We start from the raw sequence: 14,110 nt of genomic DNA on the forward strand, positions 1-14,110 counted from the left end.
AGGGCAACTTCCTTTTCCCTTCTTTAGTTTTCTTTATATAAGCAAGATGGGAATGGGTGCTGCCAGAATGGTGAGGACCCCCCAAAAAACACACACATATATACACATACACACATACACAGCCAAGAATTATCCTGACCCCAAATATCAACAGTGCTGAAATTGAGACACCCTGCTTAGGCCCCAGCCCTCTCCATTTCTGTGGCCTGCCAGCCACCATGTAAGCCCTGCTTTAACCAGTTATATGGTTCATATTGTGGATCCTTTACCAGTTGTTTGAGGGTAAGAATCATAAAATCACTGTCCTTTGATAACCATGTTTCTATGTGAACCACAACCGACCCAACCCATAACCCATACATGTAATTCTCTAGTGGACTTTCTCTCTGAAGCCATGACTCTTCTATCTATCTCTTCTGCATCTTTATATCTTGAAGGTTGGTCTAAGACTAGGTGAAACCAGAATTCATTGATGAATAGAGTAGACATCAATTGCCATGATTGCAAGTTTCTGAAACGTTTTTCCTGGAATTGTTCCCTATACACAAAGGTGGACTCCCACTGGCTATACACATCCTTTGGACATAGCTGGAAGACACCTGAACCAGTTTTGGCCTCTCAGATTCTGAACCTTGATAGAGGAACACAGGGAGGGGAGGTCTTGAGGGGCTTGCTAGGTCATTCCATGTTCTGGCCTTCCCAGAGGCCTGGATCTTCCGCTTTTTCTCCAGTTGTGTAAGAATCCCTAATCATTTCAATACTCTCATTTTTTTGTTTAACTAGTAAAAATCTGTTTCTTTTGATTGCCATTAAAACAACAGTTAATAATCCAAAACAAACACTATACCACACCTCCACCTACTTATAGAAAATATTTGCGGTACTTCATAAGAAAAGCATTGGCAAAATAGACCAAAAGCTATTCGCAGAAAGCAAAAGATTAAAACCAATAAATTTGAGGAAATTTGAGGATAAGCAAATATTTTCTGTGTTTTCTCCTTCTCCACTTACACCACCCCCAAGAAACATACACATGATTTTCCAACTTTTCTTTTCCTTCCTCATTCAAATAACTGACAATACTATGTTTTAGATTAGGAATGGTCAACACTTTTAGTGCACTATACTAATCTGTAGAATATTTGGTGATTTCTACCCCTCATCACCCACTCCCAGGATATTCTGATTAAGTAGTCCCAGTGAGGGGCCATCCACAATTTTCTTTTTTTTGAGACAGAGTCTCACTCTGTCACCCCGGCTGGAGTGCAGTGGCGTGATCTTGGCTCACTGCAAGCTCCGCCTCCTGGGTTCACGCCATTCTCCTGCCTCATCCTCCCGAGTAGCTGGGACCACAGGAGTCCGCCACCACCCACGGCTAACTTTTTGTATTTTTTAGTAGAGACGGGGTTTCACTGTGTTAGCCGGGATGGTCTCTATCTCCTGACCTCGTGATCCGCCCGCCTCGGCCTCCCAAAGTGCTGGGATTACAGGCGTGAGCCACCGCGCCCAGCCCACAATTTTCAAGGGCTGAACAGATGATTTTAACATGCAGCCGTGATGGAAAGTCAATTTAGGCTTTTTTTATTATTACTATTCAGAGTCATACATTCCAAGGATCCAACAAGATCTATGAAAATACTCTCCAGAAAAATCCACATATCCCATTTATTCTACTTTCAATATCAGGGGTAAACAAACGCCCAAGCCCATTCATCACTATTGGTTAGAATGCTGTTTCTAGACACTGTTGGGAATTGGAGGAAGCAGGGTAAGAAGTTAAAAATAACACATGGTCCCCATCTTTGAATAACTCACTTTAGCAAAAGGTCATAGAAATATAAACCAATAGTTTTTCTCAGGCCCACCCAACATCTTTCAGCTTTCTTCTAACTCACCTATAGTATAGTCTTTGAGGTCTTTCTCTCATGCTAAGTATAAATAGCAGTTTACTTATCTTAGAACTGGCAAGAGTTGAAATGGGATCCATCATTTAAACTAAATAATTGTGCTAGAAATTAGTTTGAATCCTTTTTGCGCTTAGTAATTTTTTTAATTATGCATATGTTTACTCATTTATCTAATATTTGGGTTCACATATATGAATTGCATACTATTTTCCAAGAGCTAACTTTTATAAGTATGCTTGGGTATTGCATTGTGTAAACTCCCAGAAGTTGAGGAATGTGGATGAAATGCCTAATGTAGTATGTCTGATAAACACTTGCTAAATTTGGCTGTGTCTTCTGATTCTCAGTTCAAGTCGCATCTCCAAGGAAAAGTACATTGGTAGCAAGCTATGGACATTCGCTGGCCCTGAAATCTTGGATGTCTTTGATGTAATGAAAACGGCACAGGATGAAGAGTGAGAGTACCTTGATACTGGGCCCACCTCATGCAGCTTTTCCCAGCTGCACAAATCTGGATGAACTTAACTGCTTTTAACCTCCCTTCCCTACCCATAAGGGAATCCACAAAGATCATGCGCCTGTTGAGTAATCCTCACTCAATGAAACATAATAAATTTTAAAAGTATTTTATCAATCATAAATTACTTCACAAATAGTAGTATGGGAGACAGACTGGCATAACAGAATGAGGGTGGGCTTGGAGTTAGATAAACCTGGCTTCAAATCTGACATTTTTCGTATTTAATAGTAATGTGATCCTGGGAAAGTCACTTAACCTCTATGAGCCTTATCTTACTCTTCTATAAAAGGGGATTATTTATATTACCTTACAAGTTTGTTATGAAGATTTTATGTTAAATGCTTAGCGCAGAGTTTGGTCCATGGTAAACACTCAAAATATATTTGTTCTTAATATTAATAACTACTATTATTAATATTAATTCACTAGTAGTAGAGATGCGTTTATACTCATGTAGTCATATTCTCTTGTCCCACATTTCAGGGGATAAGTTGTGTAGCACACATTTGCAAAAATGAAAAGAATTAGGTGAGCCTTTGTTCTTGAAACAGGCCACAGGAAATTTAACCCTCTTCCTGGCCTCATGAGTACAGGGCTTAAATTATGTACTTGACTTAGGAGAGACTTCTGCTAGGCCTAAAATTGACAATAGTCAACACAGAAGACAGTGATAAAAGAAAAACTTCAAATGAATTAAATTTAAAGGAGTTTAATTGAGCAACGAACGATTCATGAATTGGGCAGCTTCCAGAGTCACAGCAGATTCACAGGGACTCCAGCATAGCCACATGGTGGAAGAAGGTTTATAGACAAAGTAAGGGAAATGAGGTACAGAAATTGGAAGTGAGGTACAGAATGGCTGGATTAGTTACAAGTTGGCATTTACATTATTTTTACACAGTCTGAACACTCAGCAGTACTGGGATTGGTCAAGATTCTGTTACAGGCACATGATCCTAAGTTAGGTTTTCAATGTTGTCTAGCTATTAAGCTAGGTTGCAGTTTGCCCACATGGACTCCAATATAGAAGTACAGAGTCCTTCTCATATTTAGATCACTTTAACAACAGAGAAGAGTAAGGAGGTTATTGGCCTAATAAAGTCTGCTTCCTTACAAACGGGCTCATTTGAAATCTAATTTAAAGTTGTGACATATGCTGTTTTTACATATCACTTTAAAAATTCTTAGAACTTAAAGGTCATTAAAAACTCTAAGGAGTAATTGTATGTTTTTTAAACGGCTGCCTGTGGTTTCGGGGAGCTGCTTTTCTTCTCCTCCAGAAGGGCTTACAGCCTACTATCAAAACATCTGGCAATTACCTTGGACACTGATGCCAATCTATCAAGCAATGAAACTTCTAATATTCCATTAGGAAATAAAGATCACTGTGACATCGGACTGCTAGTATGTTAGAATCGTTTCTGACCCTGAATTTTTGTAACAGCCATGAATCCATGGTAGACATGTTGCATGACTGAAGCAGGGCTCTGATTAGTCTTCTTAAGCAATTTCCCTTGGTGTTGCTAACCCTTCTAGACTGCTGGGGCAAAAACATTTATTGATCACTATGTACCCAGCCACTGTGATCATTACTGGGGTAAAATGATGAAAAGATATACATGGACCATAGCTTCATGTTTTTAAGGTTTAGAGTTTTTTATTCAAATGCCGAGACCTGAAACCTGATGCTTAAGGTTAGCATGTAAGGGGCTTTGAACCTGAATTTATTTGAAGACACCAAAGTTTAGCTGAAAGCTCATTTAGTGCCTCCTCCACTGAAAGCCTTAAAACCATTACCTTCTAAGAAAGAAATGATTTTATTATGAAAACATGGTGCTAAAGTTGACCTTAAAAGCAATGTCAATCTCTCAGAGCGACAGAGTAGAAAGATGCCCACTTTGATGAACACAGAAATACCTATTTTCCCTACCAACTCCTGGTGTTTATCACCACTGAGTTATTTACTTCAAGCCCAGCATTTTTTACAGGACCACTAGAGAATGGAGTGTAACCCACTTACATCTCACCATCCCAAATGGGTGATTAGTCTGCCTGTCATTTGGCAAAGTGGAATCCCAATAAAATTACCAATAAGACAAGCTATCATTTTTAATGCTGCTTGAGAAGGGCAGGTTTAAATACTCAGTTTCAGAAGATCTTGACAGCAGAGGACATTGGCAACAGGCACAGATGACAAATTGCATCTTCTTCACAGGTGTGCTAGCACTCAATGCTAAAGATGGCACCCAGTTCAAGATCAGCAAATGGAAAGCATCCTCGCCCACAACTCTTCAGCAGACATGGCTTCTCTATCAGAGAGCGCTTTTCAGCTAAGTCCAGATGCAGGCCTGAAGTCTTCTCTGCCCATCCTTCTAGAAGGCCACTGTGATAACCTGAATTGGGAAGGAAAGAGAAGCCCCGTTGCCTTCCAAGATCACCTTCTTCTTTTTTTTTCCTCCAGGCAGATTTTCAGGCTAATTTTCCCAGGGGAAAAAAATTAGTATCTCTCCTGTTTGAAAGCATTCTGAGATGAAAATGAAATAGAAATTGAAGATTGTTTCCATTCTTAAGGGCTTTGGTCAATCGTTTTTAGAAATTTCTTCCTGAGATTTATATTATTTTCCTCCCACCTTACCTCTCCTGTGTCCGTTTTGGAGAAAAGCACCTCGTTTATCTTTGGGAGACAGTAACGCAGAAACTGTAACTGAGCAGATTTCCCCTTGAGGATCAAAATATTTGTGTTAAATGAAATGAGAAATCTGCTAAGTGGCGGTATGCATCCCCCAGGGAAGGATATTTTGTAATTTTGAAAAATTCCTACTGAAATTCTTCTCTTGCCAAGAAAAGAGGAATGATTTCTATTAAAATTACTTCATGTCTGAATTACTCTCTGCCCCTCGGGAACATATAACATTACAGCTTTTATGCTCAGTAATTTAGAAGGACGGGGGGACACCTTATTTGGAAAGCATGCAGACTTAACACAAAATGTTGGGTATTAAATAGTTTCACCATAAAAGTCTCGTTTTGAAAATTTTGCACTTAAACTGTTCAAATTAAAGTTCGTTTTTAGAACTGGTTTTTATGATTGTCTGTATAAGTCCTTTTAACTTTCTACTCTTATCTCACCATTCCCTGAAGCTGCAGAGAAAATCCTTTGATTGGTGTTCAAGAGTTGTACCTTTTATAGAAAACAGGATAGATGGCATCACTTTAATAAGGCAGGTGCATGCTTTGAAGCCAGTCAAATAAGTTAATTTTATTAAAATATATGTATCTGCTTCTGTGTATGCTAGAGTACAGGCTTTGGAAAGGCACAAGAGATAGAAAATAGGTTTAAACTCACAGGCCAACTCTGATCAAGTATTATGGATCCCACTGGCACTGTGTTGGGAAAGATTCTGAGGCCAAATTCAGGTTCAGGGGGAAAAAAAGTGAAAGATGAGTATTCTTCTTTGATTACAGGTGGCCAATTTTAAGCACAAGCACCAAACACAGATGTCATCACTGACACATATTAAATATCAAGAGAAGTGCCTTCTGGCTTGTGTAATTGAAGTAGTTTTCTGTGTTTTCTAATTTTCTGCAGTAAATATGTATTGTTTTTGTGATGAGATTAAAGCTATTTTTAATTTTTTTTAAACCGGAAAAATTGTTTTGACCACTTTTCCTTCAGTTGTCCTAAAGCTTGAGGAAAGTCCTTAAATTATCTTATTTGTGCCCTGTCCAGGAAAAGTCATCTTTAGAGCCAATAGGAAGTCTGGAAAGGGTATAAGATCTGTTTCTATGTGATAAAAGTCAGTGGTTCTTTGAATCATTGATTATTTGAGTTACCCTGAGGCATATTCATAGACTTTATCAAGGCAAAGTTTCCAATATTATTCCTATGTTAATAGGCTTGGACTAAAAAGTAGATCTAGGATGACTGGAACAGCAAAGCTGTAGGAGTATAAATGCCCTAGAAGAAGCTGGTTACTGATCTCATCTCTAGGATGGTTTCATGCTCACAAGCCCTTGTGCACTCTTGAGCGCTTGCTCTCCGCACCCACCCCGGTCCTCTTCTCTCTCTCTCTATCTCTCTCTCTGTCCCTCTCCCACACACACATGCACATCTGTCAAAGGGAGAGAATGGTAATACCTATTTCACAAGTTGCTGTGAAATCCAAAGGACCCAATGTATTTGAAAAGCACTTTATACACTACAAAGCCCTACAGAAATGCTAGTGCTATCACTCTTAGTGGTGATTATAAACATCCTTGATTTTCATGTTAATTAAGGGAAACAGTAGTAGTATTCAAAACACAGATAATCTAAATCTATTTCCTCATGTTTTGGTAACTGACTTCTAATTAGCATAGACTCTATGTGCCTCTACACATCTGTCATCAGAGAATATGTGGTTCAACAGGTCACAGCACAGATGAAATGGAGCCCTGAAGAAGTTAAGTGATGACTCTGGGTCACATTTACAATTATGTGTGGCAGGTGAACTAGAACCTGTGACTTTTCACTCTTTGTGTAGTCCTACTTTTCAACATATGCTACTGATTTTTATTTGTCTTTATAATAATATTTCCCTGGATTACTGCATTTGAATGAATGGTCCAGATTTGGCTGAAAATGCCAGTAAAATTATTTTCCATTCACCAAGCAATTACCACCCAAGAGAGGAGACTTCACCTAGATTGGTGATACATTATTAAAACTTAGCCTAAAACAAAACACTTGTCACAGATTATCCACATATTTGATAAATTTCACTCAAATTAGTAAATAACCTAGTTTATATGGTTAAGAAAATAAAAGCAGCATGCCGTACTTAAACCTTCACATTCTCTTTTCTCTAATATTTGGTAGATAAAAAATAAGAATACTTAATTCACAGAAGACTTATGTCTAAAGTAATAAATTGAAAATAATGGCTATTATTTAGTATACACATATTTTGTTCCAGGTATGTTCAATGTGTTGCAGATAATCCTTAGAGCAACTCCATATGATATTGTCATTCCATTTTAAAGGTATGGAAACTGGGGCTTAGAAACATTAAGTAATGTTTTTATTTACTAAATAGTAACTAATTAAGGACTGAGCCTCCAAAGCCTATGCTCTCTTCATCCTGCAATACTAACATATTAGTATTGAAGAGTCAATTATAATAATTTTTCTTCTACTAAGTTAGTTCAAATCATGATAAACATGCTCAGAAGCTCACAAAATTTTAATTATTAGCATTCCAACAATGGCACACAAAGGTTCCTGTTTCTCCACATGGCATGCTCACTAACACTCATCTTTTGTTTTTCTGACAATAGCCATCCTGACAAGTATGAGGTGATATCTCATTGTAGTTATATTGTAGTTTTGATTTGCATTTCCCTGATGATTAATGGTATTGAATATTCCTCCTCCTCTTCTAAAAATCATTCTTAGATGTGGTAGAGTGGCAATCAATAAGTAAGTTCACTAGCTGAATCCATGAATGTGCATGGAGTTGGTGTTGACTGGTAGAGAGGAAGGCATGAAACTAGGGGGTTTCTGAGAAGGATACGAGACTGTAGGAGAGTACTTCAAGGTCACGTGGCTAAAATTGGTCTGTTTCTAAGAAGGAAAAATCCCAGGTTCCATAGAAGTGAGACAAAAGTTGGCTGAAATAGAATGTGTGTCTTTGGCCCTGACTATTCCCTTGTGCAAATCATTGACCTCATTGTGCATCTTTCAAGTGTAGATCCTAATAGCAACCTAATTACATCACAGAACAAGTGTAAAGAACAACCAATGCAGTCTACTTCAGAAGTGTGCAATAGAAATTATTAAAATTAATGATCTGGGCAGCTTGCAGGTAAGGTGACTACTCCAATTTGAGCCAAGTTCTTTCAAGTTGTACTTTTTTAAAGAAATGAGTTCTGCCTCAATCCGTTGAATTGGATTATTTAAATGAAATACACTTAATAGGTTCCCTTGGGCATCACTTGATAATTCTTTACTATTCTTTTTACCTTTTTTGTGTGTTTGATTTAACACCTGGATAATACTAAGTGCCATGGTTACCATAAATTATAGGAGACTAAATAAATATTTGAGAGAGCAGGAGAGATTTGATGAAATTGCTGAAAATGAAAGGTTGAGTACTATTTCCCGCACCAAACAGACTCTCCTGCTTGAGCATGCTCTGCCAACAGTGGATTTAGTTTTCATAGCCCCAGACATTTTCTAAATGGGTAAATTGCCAGCGTGACCACTTCCGTTTTTCTTTCTTGTTTAAGCCTCAACGTATTTTTCACCCTTTGACTTTAATCCAAGCTAGTAAGTTATGGCCAAGAATTGAAGGCTTGATAATAAAGGGTTGCAGTAGTGGAACTCTATTGCAAAATCTACATTGAACAGGCAAGAATATTTATATTGTAAATGTGGATTTTAGGCACATGAGACTTATGATATGTCAAAAGTAGAGTCCTTCCTGGTAAGTGGGCATGAATGGGGGGACTCAGTTAGGGTAATTAATAATAATTATAGCAATGTCAGGAGATTTGGAACAAGCAAGAAAGATTACTGAGTGCCTTCAAAAGAAAACTATGTACTGTTCAGAGCAGTTAATTTCAATATTACTTGTCTATAAATGAGTCTGCTTTTTAGATTTCCCTTTGAACCAGCTGTATTCACTTAGTAATGGGTTAAATGAAATTTTTGACATGTGTTTATTTTATATCTCTGTGAGATTCATGATCTTACCTTTTAAAAAATTTACCCTTTCAGTATTATCCTATCCAGTGTTAATAACTAACATACAGCCAGTGCTTACAATGCTAAATTCTGCAAGTGCATTTTCTCATTTAAGAGATATAAGCCTATATTCCCCCTTTAAAATGACAAATTGAGTGAACCTTGGAGAGGTCAAGTAACTTGCCCACCTAAGAGACTGAAATTCAGAAAAGTGTCCTCTGCCACCTAGAAAATGTACAAATTTCTAGTTAGCTCTCTATCATCTCCGACTAGATGAGTTCATCATGCAGAATTTATTTCGCTTTTGATAATATATTATCTTAAAGTGGATCCCCATCCACATACCTGTCTTCAATCTCACCAATACACACCTTTCTCAAAGAGCTGGTAACACAGATATCTTCCCAAGACGGTTGTTCATTCAGCCCTAGCCTAAGGATCCCTCCAAAGAGGTTGAGAGCTAAAGAAGGATAGGGAGAAGAGTTCTGAGTTTAGAAGCTGGAAAGGGGGTGGCAATTGCAAAATGTAGATTTCTGATGTCTTTGCTAAAAACAAAGTAGCAGGCAACTGTCAAGCAATGAGAGGGCATGCAATGAAATTCGATGTTTGGGGTCCTGACACTGAATTCACAACTTCACTCTCCATGCATTCCAGAGAAGTGTCCCATCATCCCTGGCTTCCATTCTCTCTTGAATTTAGCTCTCTGCTTTTAGGCTAGATTTTGTAGCTGCCTAGGTACATCCACTTTACTATCTCAAATGGAAAGCCCTGCTAGGACGGATGAACCGTGAAATCTAGGTAGGCTGACCTCGTTGGGCCTCAGTTTCCTCAGTCAGAAAAAAAAAAGGAGGGGAGATCCCTTTCTTTCAGCTTTAGAATGGAATGGATTCTATAATTACTCTTCATCATTAAGTGAAACATAATTCCAAATGTGCAATGAAATATAAACCCTTTTTAGGAATTCTAAAACATTTATTTCACCCTTTTTAAATTTTATTTATTTAAAACATATTTCATTCCAAAAGGAAGCTGAGCCGACTTGCTGGACTTTTGCAAAATGTTGTCCATATATTAATGCAGGTGGAAAAGAGTTGGGGTAAAGTCAGAAAACTACATGAGGCAGGGCTGTTGTTTCCAAGTACAGAAACCAGTTCTACCATTTCAGAGTAAATAATGTTCCCACGGAATCCAAGAACTGGAATGCTACTTGGCCCTGTGAATGGACAGGAACCAGGGACAGGGATGACTTTAATAATGTCCACCCCCCAACTCTGTGCCCCAAAACACACCTGAACACTCATTTCTATTATAGAGTATGGCACATGGCAGAAAAAAATGTCCACAAACAACAATCACACTTACACATCAGCCAAAGAGTAACCACCTTCTCTCCCTAAAACCCAAACCAAATTTCCTGGAGAAGGAAATGGTCAAGCTTGGGTCACATACCAACCTTTTGACCAATCAACTGTGGCTACAATCTGAAAATGGTGCTCTGATTGAGACGTGTGTTCTCCCCTCCTCCAATCCATTGTAACCTGTGGGCAGAGCCATGCTGTGCAAAATGGTCAACAGGGGCCACATAACCCTATTATGTGGTGTGAGAAAGAGAAGGCTGCCAGAAAACAATCGTTTGCAATAACAACTCAAGAAATGTCACCATAAGTTCTATAAGAAACCATTATTAAATAATATGGTGCTCATAAAACATTAAATTAAATAATACCATTAACAACATTATAAACTCAAGCTAGAGGCTTTATGCACTCCTTCAGTCCACGGGGACATTTTGATACAATCAAAGGTGATAAAGAAAATTGCACTGTTATCTACAGGCTAATCAAAATCTTGATTGTCTCGGGGCTCTCATATATGGTCCCAATAAACGTCTGTACATTCCTAAAGAGTTCTTCATCTATTTTCTCAGCATTTTTCGTTTGATTCTTGGGCTTCATTTATCCTATTAAAAAAAAAAGCACATTGGAACATCAATGCATATCCCAGTTTTCACAATTGTTCTCTCTGCACAATTAAGCATAATAATTAAAGTATCCTTTTTGTCTGAAAGGCAGTTAAAGTCCAACTTTGAAAACATATGACAATAATATTGAATAATGTTGCCTTTGTCAGTGAGGTTGCTAAATGGGCAATAGATCTTAAAAAACAAATAGTCTTTCTTTCGTAAACAGATCACTACTGAGGTTACTTAAATGGCTGTAATAGGTCCCATATACCACTGGCTGCTGTAGCAAGTTTTTCTAGTTTGCTGTTTCTATTTTTTATGAGAAATGAGCACTTTGTGGTAATTGGCAGTGCCCATTGACATACTGATGAAAAATGAGTCTAAAACCACTAGGAAAGTAGCAGACAGCCAAGAAAAGAGAAACCATTAGAGATTTTTAAAAATCATATTTAAAAGAAGCTCTCAGAGACAGCATGAGAGATGATATACTGTCGAATGTTTAACTACAATATCAGAATCCACAAATTGAGAGACAACAATGGCAGCTACAATGTAGTTACTTAATAAATGAAGTAATCACTGCCCAATTACCGTTTTAAAACAACTTTAGCTTCTTTTCATCATACAAATCTGTCTCCTTTACTCTTCACTAAAATAGCCTCCTTGAGGGTAGAGATATTGTCAATTTTGTTCATTATTTCCAGCACCTAGAACAGTGGCTGACAAGAGGCGACACTCAATGTTTTTTGTTTTACTGTGTTTATTTTATTTTTACTGAAGAATAATATATGTACAGAGGAGTATACAGATCATAAAAATAAAACTCATTGAATTTTCATAAACTGAGCACATCTGTGCAACCAAAACCCACATTAAGAGACAAAACCTGCCAGGAGTTGTGGCTCACACCTGTAATCACATCACTTTGGGAGGCCGAGGTGGGTGGATCACTTAAGGCCAGGAGTTCAAGACCAGCCTGGCCAACACGGCAAAACCCTATCTCTACTAAAATTATAAAAATTAGCTGGGCATGGTGGCGTGCACCCGTAGTCCCAATTACTCAGAAGGCTGAGGCACTAAAATCTCATGAGCATGGGAGATGGAAGTTGCAGTGAGCTGAGATCATGCCACTGAACTCAAGCCTGGGCGACAGAGTGAGACTCTGACTCAAAAATAAATAAATAAAATAAAATGAGACAAAATCTTATTATTCACCTCTGAACCCCTCTGGACCCTTTCTCAGTTTCTAACTCCCATCAGGATAACTACCATCCTCACTTCAAACAGCACAGTTTAGTTTTGCTTATTTTTGGACTCTATATGAATAGGATCACATGACATGAATTGCTCTGGGTATGACTTCTTTCGATTAACACTGTGTTGGTGAGACTCATTGGTATTTTGTGTAGCTATACATTCTCCTTGCTGCAACATATTGTATTGTGTGAATGTGCCAGTATATTTACCCTTTCAACTGTTAATGGACATTTAAGTAGTTTCCAGTTTAGGAGTAGTATAACTAGTGCTCTTATGAACATTCTAGTTCTTATCATTTGATATACACATTTCTTTTGGATACATATCTGGGGTGGAATTGCTGTGTTATAGAACAAACATATGTTCAGATATTTTTAGACATAAATATCTGTTAATTAATTTAATGATTTCAGCTTTAAAGGGCCTATATTTTAACTGAATTGGGGGAATAATTAACATAGTTCAACACTTTGACTTCCACATGAGGAAGCTAAGGGTGAAGTTTATTTAAGAAAGGCAGTAGAGTGGAATGCATGCTGCTACCAAGTAGCTGTGTGACCTTGAGCAAGAATCCCCTGGCCCCAATTTTTTTTACATAAATTGAGGAATTGGAATAAGATAATTTCAGAATCACTTTCACATTCCAGTTCTAAAATTCTATTGCTCACTTGGGGTGTAATTGTGAGAGCCATGACTAGAAGCCATATTTCCAAACTTATATCCAGTATTCTCAAACTCATACTCAGTATATTATACCCAGTATATCCAGTAGTCTTTATTTCATATCAGCCTTTATTTTAGTGAAATAAATTATTGATGTAATTAATTCTTATCAATGTCAAGAGCTAGTAACAATATCAAGAGTTAATCTTTACTGAATACTTTTTCCAAGTGTTTTTCATGTACTAACTCATCAAGTTCTCATAAGAATCCATAAAGAGTTGTTATGCCCATCCTTGCTTACAAAGGAGGAAACTGAGGCACAGAATGGATCAATGCCCAGTCTAAGGCCACACAGCTGTTATGCAATTGAGCTAGGTTTCTTTGAGCACTAAACACAGCTAACAACTTTATGTGTGGCCACGTTTAAACCTAATGAGCATCCAACAACAAATCTTTTTGCTACAACTTATACCTGTTTCTAGCCACTTCTTTCATTGGAAACTGGTTTCTCCCTTGATTCCTGTATGTGACTTGTGACATACCCAGTCCTAAATAAGCCCCTGCTACAGCAACATTCTTCTATGTAATGCTCCCAACCTGGTCTTAGCACACTGAGAATCAATTCTTTATTGAACTCTCGTACGATCCTCCAGTGCTGATCTCTTTCTTCAACAACACTTGGACCAGTTTCTTAACTCGACTTTTTCTAACTTAACAAAAGCAGCAAAATTAACAAATCACAGATGACTAAACTTATATACAAAAGAATGCTAAAGAGAATAGTAATATTAGGCATCATTGTCTATAAGAAACTATAAATATTATGCATCAGGTGTCTGATATTAAGTTCTAAGTTTAGCTTGAAGAAAAGCTAATAGAAACCTTTAGTCATGTGGTAGGTGAATTATCTCTGTACTGATCCAATTCAGATTTTTGGTTCAAAATTCTTTGGCTCCTCTTTCCCTATGTTCCATGAAGTTTAGCAGGCTTTTACTTTCATTTTCTGTGTCCCAGGTTCCTGGTTATTAGTAAACAGAATTCTCAGGTCTGTCTGAAATGGCTCTAATTGATGACTA

The sequence above is a fragment of the Pongo pygmaeus genome, chromosome 8, assembly GCF_028885625.2.
Source record: "Pongo pygmaeus isolate AG05252 chromosome 8, NHGRI_mPonPyg2-v2.0_pri, whole genome shotgun sequence".
NCBI classification, from domain to species: Eukaryota; Metazoa; Chordata; class Mammalia; order Primates; family Hominidae; genus Pongo; species Pongo pygmaeus.